The sequence below is a fragment of the Pteropus vampyrus genome, unplaced genomic scaffold (assembly GCF_000151845.1).
Source record: "Pteropus vampyrus isolate Shadow unplaced genomic scaffold, Pvam_2.0 Scaffold77, whole genome shotgun sequence".
Classification (NCBI taxonomy): Eukaryota; Metazoa; Chordata; class Mammalia; order Chiroptera; family Pteropodidae; genus Pteropus; species Pteropus vampyrus.
The window spans coordinates 6,519,226-6,528,350 of NW_011888858.1; the positions used below are offsets into that span (position 1 = coordinate 6,519,226).

Consider the following 9,125-nt stretch of genomic DNA (forward strand, 5'->3'; position numbering starts at 1 on the left):
TTTTATAGTTTTCGATGCACTTATAAATGGGATTGTTTTCTTAATTTCTCTTTCTGAAAGTTCATCATTGGTATATAAAAGTGCAACCAACTTCTGAGTATTAATTTTGTATCCTGATACTTTACTGAATTCATTGATCAGTTCTAATGGTTTTTTGGTGGAAACTTTAGGGTTCTCTATATATAGTATCATGTCACTGGCAAATAATGACAATTTTACTTTTTCCTTTCCAATTCGGATACCTTTTATTTCTCGTTCTTGTCTTATTGCCGTGGCTCAGACTTCCAATACAACGTTGAAGAAGAGTGTTGAAAGTGGGCATCCTTGTCTTGTTCCTGATCTTAAGGAGAATGCTTTTAGCCTTTCCTCACCGAGTCTGATGTTAGCTGTATGTCTGTCATATATGGCCTTTCTTATGTTGAGGTATGTTCCCTCTATTCCCACTTTGCAAAGAGTTTTTATCATAAATGGATGCTGCATTTTGTCGAACGCTTTTTCTGCATCTATTGATATGATCTATGGAAAACAGTTTCGAGGTTCCTCAAAAAATTAAAAATAAAAGTACCTTTTGACCCAGTAATTCCACTCCTGGGTATTTATCCAAAGAAAACCAAAACACTAATTTGTATTGATCTATGCACCCCTATGTTTATTGCAGCACTATTCACAATAGCCAAGATATGGAATCAATGTAAGTGCCCCTCAATAGATGATTGGATAAAGAATATGTGGTACATATATACAATGGAATATTACTCAGCCATAAAACATGAAATCCTATCATTTGCAATGTTATGGATGGACATGGAGGATATTACGCTGAGTGAAGTAAGTCAAAGAAAAATAAATATCATATGATATCACTTGTATGCAGAATCTAAGGAACAAAAAGAACAAACTAAATGAAAATGGACTCACAGATACAGAGGACAATTTGGTGATTGCCAGAGGGGACTGGGCAGCTGGGCAAAAAAGGTGAAGGGATGAAGTACAAATTAGTAGTTACAAAACAGTCAAGGGGACATAGAGTACAGCATAGGGAATATAGTCAATAGTACTGTAATGGCTACATGTAGAGTTGGGTGTTAGAGTAATCAGAGGGATCACTTCATAAACCATGTAAATGTCTAATCGATGTACTGTATACCTGAAACTAATATTAAAAAAAAAAAAATTGTATGGTGAGAGGTTTCTACTCCACAATGTGCTCTTGTCTTGAAAATCTTGATAGATGGAACGAATCAAACAGCTTGAGGCAGGAATCATCTGAAGTTTCTCTCACTCATATGTCTGATTCCCAGGCTGGGATGATTTGAAGGCTGATATCAGTTGGAATTCTGCACTAGAACACCTATAAGTGGCTTCTCCATTTGGCGAGAGCTTCTCTCAGTATGATAGCTCGGTTCTAAGAGGGACTGTTGGAAGAAAGAGAGTCCAGAAGAGCTAGGCAGGAGCTACTTGGCCTTTTCTGACCTAGCCTCAGAGGTCACATAATGTCCCTTCTGTGTATTATATTAGTCAAAGGAGTCAAAAGCCCACTCAGATTCAAGGTGAAAGAGATGTAGACTCTGACCCTTAATGGGGGAGTGTCAGTGAACTTGGATCCATTTTTAAAAACAGGAGCATTACATGTCATTACATGGGCCATATAATGACAATGATGGTTAGAATGAAGAATAGAAAAGTGCATTATCAATTACTTCATTAGAGATAGGGCATATGGAAAAGGGCACTGGACATCTTCCAAACAGCAGTTAGATCATGGCTTATATCCATGATACTTTTTGATGTAGTTTATAATTTTTATTTCTTACAAGTGATGTATGAGAATATTTTATATGGGATTAGTATTTTTTTCAGTTTACTCTTTCATTATTAGAGATCAAGTATATAATAGCTGGCATTTCAGTTTTGGAAATTCTTTAGTAACCAAGCTCCACAAACTTTAGAAGTAAGGGTAACTATTTCTCTGGTCAAGTTTGCCTTCTTGTTTTAGTATGCTCTAGTTTCAGTTTTGAAGCTCACCTTTGGTGATCTTTTTTAATGATTCTTTTGTAAAGGGACTGCAATTTAAATATACACACTTTACCTGACTGCCCACTGTGCACTGTGACTATGTTAATCTGTGCAGAATTTTCATTTTATCATGCTGTAAACTTGAAATGCAAACTTCTGCTTCCATGAAATTTAAACAAGGGAAAGGAGAGGAAAAAAAAGAGAAGGGAGGAGTTATAACAAGGACAAATATTGCATAGATCATGGTTTTATTTTTGATTGCTAGAGTCATGGATTCCTGTTTGTCTGAAGAGATGGCATCACATTACATTTTATTATTGTGTGGCTCAGTTGACTCAAGGAATCATTAGAAGAGTTTTCATGATGAGCTAGATAGGGTGGTACAAACATCCTTGAGGAAGACATTATTATGAAGGAGAGTCCACCACCTTTTTCTACTTTTATTTGTGTGCTGTAGTTCTTTCCCCCCTCCCTTCCTTCTCTTCCTCCTTTCACCTTTTTCAATTCTCTTTCTTACCAGTTTCAAAATATTAGGTGACAGGAACGTGGAAAACCATTTAAGGGAAAATGCTTAAACATATTTCAAAACTTTTTCTTATGGAAAATTTCAAACCTAAACAAAAATAGGATAGTATAATGAACTCCTGTATCTATCACTTAGCTTCCATAGTTAGCAACTCAGAACAGTTTTGTCTGTACTCCCAAGTACTCCTTTCTGAAGTGTGAAGCAGATCACAGGCATTATTTTATGTCTAAAATTTTCAATATGTATTTCTAAAAGATGAGAACTCTTATAAATACATCACAATACCATTACCACACCCCCAAAACTCTAAAACAATGTAACACTATCTTGATATTATCAAATCTTAATATCATCAAATCAATCTTACCTTAAAAACTTAATATTATCATTATCCAGTTAGTATTTGGGTTGCCACAATGTCTCATACATTTCTCTAGTTGAGATATCTCTAAGGCTTTTAAAATTTATTGAATCCTCCTCAATCTCTCAGTTTTTGTTTTTGAAATTCTTGTTAAAATATTTTTTCATTCTGTAAAAAAAATTGAATGTAATAATGACCTGGATTCTTTATTCCTATTTTTAAAAATAATAAGAAAGTACGTTGACATAGACGAATGTTCCTCGTTAAAAACAATTTAGAAGACTACAGCCAAGGAACACATATTGGTAATTGATAATTTTATGTATAATTTTAAAATTTCTTTATTCTCATGTTTTCTCCTAGTAAAAGGTGCTGAAAATCACTTTAACCACTTGTTATTCATGCCTGCTTTCTCTGGTTATCGTTTCACTCTGAAGGAGCAAGAAGCAGAAAGAGAAATATTTGTTTTATAAGAAATTCCCACATGTGGGAAGAATTAGTGCCAGAATATTGTCACTTAACGTCAGTCGACTTAAATTTCATAGTAAATAGTAAAAGAAAAGAAAAACCCAGTATGATTCAGAGTTTATCCTGAAAAATAAAGTGAAAACATGTTTATTTTATCTCATATATGGCACCACTTAGATTACACTTGCTAACCTTTAGAACAAAGGGTGAATCAAATATTAATTGTTTTCTTGAGATATTTTTTTCCGATGAAAATGCATGATAAAGATTTACTTCACTTTACGTTTGAATTTGTCAGCACAAGTGTAAAGAGGACCGTTTTTTCAAAATCATTAGAAAGCTATCAGTTTTTGCAAGGGTGTATCTATTAAGTAGAATAAAGGTTAAGCCACTATAACAAAGAATCATTGTATGTCATTTCAAAAATAAGATAGAAGTGTATTTCTTTCTTACAATGTTGGTTAACTAGTCTAGGCTGGTGGGGCAGCCCTGCTCCACGAAGTTATTCAAGGACCAGGTGCCAGTTCCATTTTATTTCTTCTTTTTTCCCTTAGGTGATGCCCGGAATACATAAGGAAAATTGAGCCTGCCATGTGTACTTTCCAGCTGGTGGGAAGGTGGGAAATGCTCTAAATCTTGAGAAAGTAGCTTGTCTTTAAGTTGAAGATAATCCACATAGCACTCTGTTCACATCCTTTTGGCTTGTTAAGTAAAGAAACAATAGGCTAAAATGGAGTCACTTTTTTTTTAAAGCCATGTCCTCACACCAAAACTTAATAAATAGCTTAATTGCAGTTTCAGACTGTCCCAAGGATGGAATCTCCCAATCAACACTGCCTGCTAAGACCCCTGTCTCAGGGAAGGTATTCTTGCCTGAAATAGTCCACTCTTTTAATTTCTTAGTCCTATACTTTTTTTTTTTTTTGCCTCAAAAACCTTTTGTTTTATACAGCTCATTGGAGAACCCTTCTAGTTGCTAGATGTCATGCTACCCAATTCAGGGGTCAAGTAATAAAGTCAATTAGATCTTCAAATGTACTGAGTTGAATTTTGTTCTTTAACAGGCTTTAATTTTGATGGCCTTCTAATGTAAAGAAGGCTGAGAAATATCCTCTCTAGCCCATGTGTCCAGGAGGAAGGGAGAATGAATAGGTGTGTGTGGGGAGGAGGACAAGGGTGTTCTACAGTGTATCTTAATATTTTAATCATAAATCATTTTGTATTTTGTTTTGACACTTTTATTATGTTATTTTATTTTTTACTAGCTCGCTAACTGCAAGATTTTCATTTGCCAGTGGCATTGAGTGTGATTGGAGCAATTTTCCAACATCACTCTCATTAACTTCTTGAAAAGTCTCATCTTTTAAATATTTGACATTTCATTTGCGACTGTATTATTGACTGTTGCGTTTCTCATTCACGAAAGATGAATGACCAACAGAGCAGAACCTAGTAGTGTGGGAGGGATATTTGATTGGGGCCTATGTGGTCACTTGATTAATGAATATTTTTATGTTATGATAACTTTTGCTCTTTAAGACAGCTTAACTATGAATCTCTTGTATATAAATATATTTATGGATTATTGGAAGTATTGCACACATGGCTTCTTTTCTAAAACATCTTCCTTTATCCATTACTTTTTTTATCTCTATTTTTCATTCCTCTTTACTAACAGGGAGGCTCCCAAACCCAATCACAGCCAAAGACCACAGGAGGGAATTGCAGTGTAGACCCGAACCTGTATTAAATAGTGTACATGTCATAGCTGTGCATATACCTGTAGCATATGGAAAATAAGAAACTACTCTCCTTAGTGCAGCACTGCTCAGTCTATTTCCAGGCTTACTTGCCCCCTGCAGCCCAATCACTCTCCATATGTTAGTGGACTGGAGTTGGGGGTACTTTACTAGGAGGCAAGTCAACTGGCCTCTGTAACTTTTACCTTTTGTTCCAAGATGTTTTATCTTATCTTCTTCCCTTTAGGCGGTATTGAATGATGAGGGTTTTACTAGATATCTTGATGCTTGGATTCCTCACCAGTGTAGCTTCAGTAGGTCAGCAGACAAGTACCCAAAACTTTGTAGCCTACCACATATCAACTAGCTGAAAGGAGAAATAGTTAAGACTTTTAAGAAAATACAGGTCCTCACTGGGTAACTTTAATAGATAAGGAAGGCTACCGTATTACATTCTTCTGCTTAATTCTGGAAGAGCTCCATTTCTGATTGGGAGCCTAGAATGAACCCTTTATTCTGATAGAAGCCAGCTTAGCAATTATTTTCTTTTGCTTGTATTTCCAATACTTAATTCCCCTCCTACAAAAGAAAATTGGGGCTTAAGCAGAAAGCATGGTTAGATTTGTTTTTATATAATAGCTACCCATTTTAGGTCCTTTTGAACTGAAATATGACCTACAGATATTGTTGGCAGGCACACAGCATTTGATTTCTTGGATAAATGGAAGTCTGATGTTTATTCATGCTAGATTTCTTAAAATTGCAAACAGACACTAACTTTGTCATAAACCCATGACGAGATGTATAATGGGCAATGTGTTTTGATGTAGAAGTTCTGAAGCCAGGGACTTTAACTAAACTCTGCTAATCTTAGGGCATTACCAAGTATTAGATTGAGTGAAATAATATTGCTGATTTTGTAGGTAAAATAGTGCTGGATATTGGCAATTTCACATGGACTCAACCTAATAAGATGAGAATTTCAACAACCTTAAATCACTCTGCTCCTTCCTGTAAGGAGCTTATCCTTTCTCTACCCTGATAACTAGGCCATTTGTTGCTTACTTACTGTACCTCTTAGCATGCTATCATTTGGTAACTCACAGCCACTTTTGTTTTCATGTCTCAGACTACTTTAGCATCTCTGTTCCCTTGGTTAAAAATACCGTGAAAGGTTGTATAGACTATGATGGACAGCACAAAAGCTACTTATTACCCTCCTCACTCCCCCTGCCCCAGGCAGAACCTTTTTATGATGAAAAAGGTACTAAACTCTTTTGGCTAAAAATGCCAGATCACGAAATGAGTGCCTTTAGATTTGCAACACTGGACAGAGATTGTAACTTCTTGGTGGTTTGGATTTTCAGGGGCGAAACAGTGACAGTTTCCATTATCCACTTCAGCTTATTAGTGTTCAAAGACTAATGCATTAAGTTTTCCAAACTTTTTTTAAAATTTAGTTTAAAGTATACCGTACACTGGGTAGACATCTATATAGTTTATAAAATGATCCCCCCAATTGCACCCTCCCTCCCCTGACCCTCCATCTAGCCAACGTATTAATGCCAACTGCATTCCCTATGCCGTGTTCCCCATCCCCATGACCATCCATCAGCTAGTAATTTGTACTTCTTTAGCCTTTCACCTCATTCTGCCATCTCCCTAAACCCCCTTGCCCTCTGTCCAACTCCAAATTGTCCACTGTATTTGTGAGTCTGTTTTTGATTAGTTTGTTCATTTTATTCCTTAGATTCTGCATGTAAGTGAAATCATATAGTGTTTATCTTTCTCTGTCTGACTTAAATACCTTCTAGGTTCATCAAAGCAATATCTTTTTCCATCCCCTTCCTTTTCATATGTAGGGGTCTTGTTTTCTTATCCTTTCAGCCCCTCTCTCTTTTTGTTGGAGCTTTTAATTCTTTTCCATTTAAGACATTTATTGATAGGAATGTAGTTGTTACCATTCTTTATTCCTGTTTTTGATACATGCTTTTTCTTAAAGAAGTCCCTCCAACATTTCCTGTAATATCGGCTTGGTGGTGATAAATTCCTTTAGCTTATTTTTGTCTGGGAAGCTCTTTATCTGTCCTTCAACTCTAAATGATAGCTTTGCTGGATAAAGTATTCTTGGTTGTAGATCCTGGGTCTTCATCACGTCATATTTTGTGACAAACCCTTCTGTCCTGCACAGTTTCTTTTGAGAAATCAGCTGCCAGTCTTATGGGCATTCTCTTATAAGTAATTATTTGTTTTTTTCTCTTGCTACTTTTAATACTCTTTCTTTGCATTTAACCTTTGACATTTAAATTATGATGTCTTGGTATGGGCCTCTTTGGATCCCAGATTTTTGGAATTCTCTGAGCTTCCTGGGGTTTTATGTCCATTTCCTTCACCAGATTAGGGAAGTTTTCCATCATTATTTCTTCAAACAGCTGTTTAGCATCTTGATTTTCTTCAGTAATGCCAATCAGATGGATATTTGGACCCTTAATAGTGTCCCATATGCTCCTTAAATTATTTTTAGTCTTGGCATCTTATCTCTTGCCATTCTGATTGAGTATTCTTGGCTTTCCCATCCTGTAGATAGGGCATTTGATCCTTTTCTTTATTCACTTTATTTATTCCATTTAATATACTTCTCATCTCAGATAATGTGTTCGTCATTTCAGACTGATTCCCTTTTATAATTTCCATTTCCATTTTTGTTTTTTATCTCTTTGTTGATTTTATCTACACTTCCTCAAAATTCATTGAGCATCTTTATTTATAACCGGTGTTTCGAACTCCGCATCTGTTAGATTGCTTGACTCCGTTATATCTGGATCTCTGTTCTGTTCTCTCATATGGTTTCTGCTTCTTTGTGTTCCAATTTTGGCTGCCTTTCCGTGTCTGTTTCTATGTACTAAGCGAAGCTTCTAAGTCTCCTGGTCTTATTAGTGTGGATTTGTGAAGTAGGTGTCCAGTGGTACAGTCCTGAGAGGGGTTCAGCTGCAGGCCAAATTTAGCCCAAGCCTCTGCCCCTCTGGGGTCTTCCGTTAAGATTCAACAAACAATCCACAGATGCTGTGCTTATAGTTGTCTCAAAAGGCCACACCAGAAACTGAGGCCAGCTGACACCAATATGAGTTTTGGAGTTGGCTCAGCAAGTATCACCTGACTCCCCAAGGACACACCTGGATATGGCTCAGGTGGGGCCGTGAGTTGGGAGAGGCGGAGTTTTAGGCAATCCTCTGGGAGGAGAGACCTCTGTTATCTAGTTTGATGGTTTGATATCATCATGGCTATGGTGGCGCTGTGTCTGGTGCACTGTTAGCGGGGAGGGCTCAACAGGGAACAATGGATACCACCGGCATTTCTGTATAGAGCGGGTCGTACCTAGGCCCTCACTCCAATAATATCTCTTTGTAAGTTCCTGATGCCTCCTGCATGCAGCCAAATCGGTACTGATGCTCAGAGTGAGCAGGTCCATCACCGTGAAAATCCACTCACGGATGTGGCCTCTTTAAGAGGCTTCTGTCACATTATATTAGTTTCAGTCGTGCAACGTAACGATTGATATTTGATGTATTGCAAAATGATCACAGTGAGTCCAGTTAACATTAAGATTTACTCTCTTAGAAACTTTCAAATATGCAGTATAACATTATAAACTGTAGTTGCCATGCTGTACATTACATCCCCAGGACTTATTTATTTTATTACTGAAAGTTGGTACCTTTTGATCCCCTTTATCCACTTTGCCTCAAACCCCAACCCCTGCCTCTCGCAACCATCAGTCTGCTCTCTCTTTCTCTGAGCTTGGTTTTTTTCCCCTTCTTGTTTTTAAGAACCCACATATAAAAGTGACATTATATAGTGTTTGTCTTTCTATATCTGACTTATTTCACTTAGCATAATGCCTTTTAGGTCTATCCATTGTTGCAAATGGCAAGATTTTATTCTTTTTTTATGGCTGAATAATATTCAATTGTATGTGTGTGTATGTATGTGTGTGTGTGTGTGTGTATATATATAT

At 36.6% G+C, this 9,125-nt stretch overlaps 1 protein-coding gene across 4 annotated transcripts in view; it reads left to right on the forward strand.

The window, feature by feature from the left end:
- TEC (tec protein tyrosine kinase) overlaps positions 1-9,125 on the forward strand; it is a 137,836-nt gene that overhangs the window by 33,333 nt on the left and 95,378 nt on the right. Inside the window, exon 2 of one of the 4 annotated variants that reach the window (XM_023532123.1) lies at positions 3,926-3,988. The exons of the other annotated variants lie outside the window; for them this stretch is intronic. The gene's annotated coding sequence lies outside the window, so the exon portion shown is untranslated. The remainder of the gene's footprint in view (positions 1-3,925; positions 3,989-9,125) is intronic. 4 annotated transcript variants of the gene reach the window in all.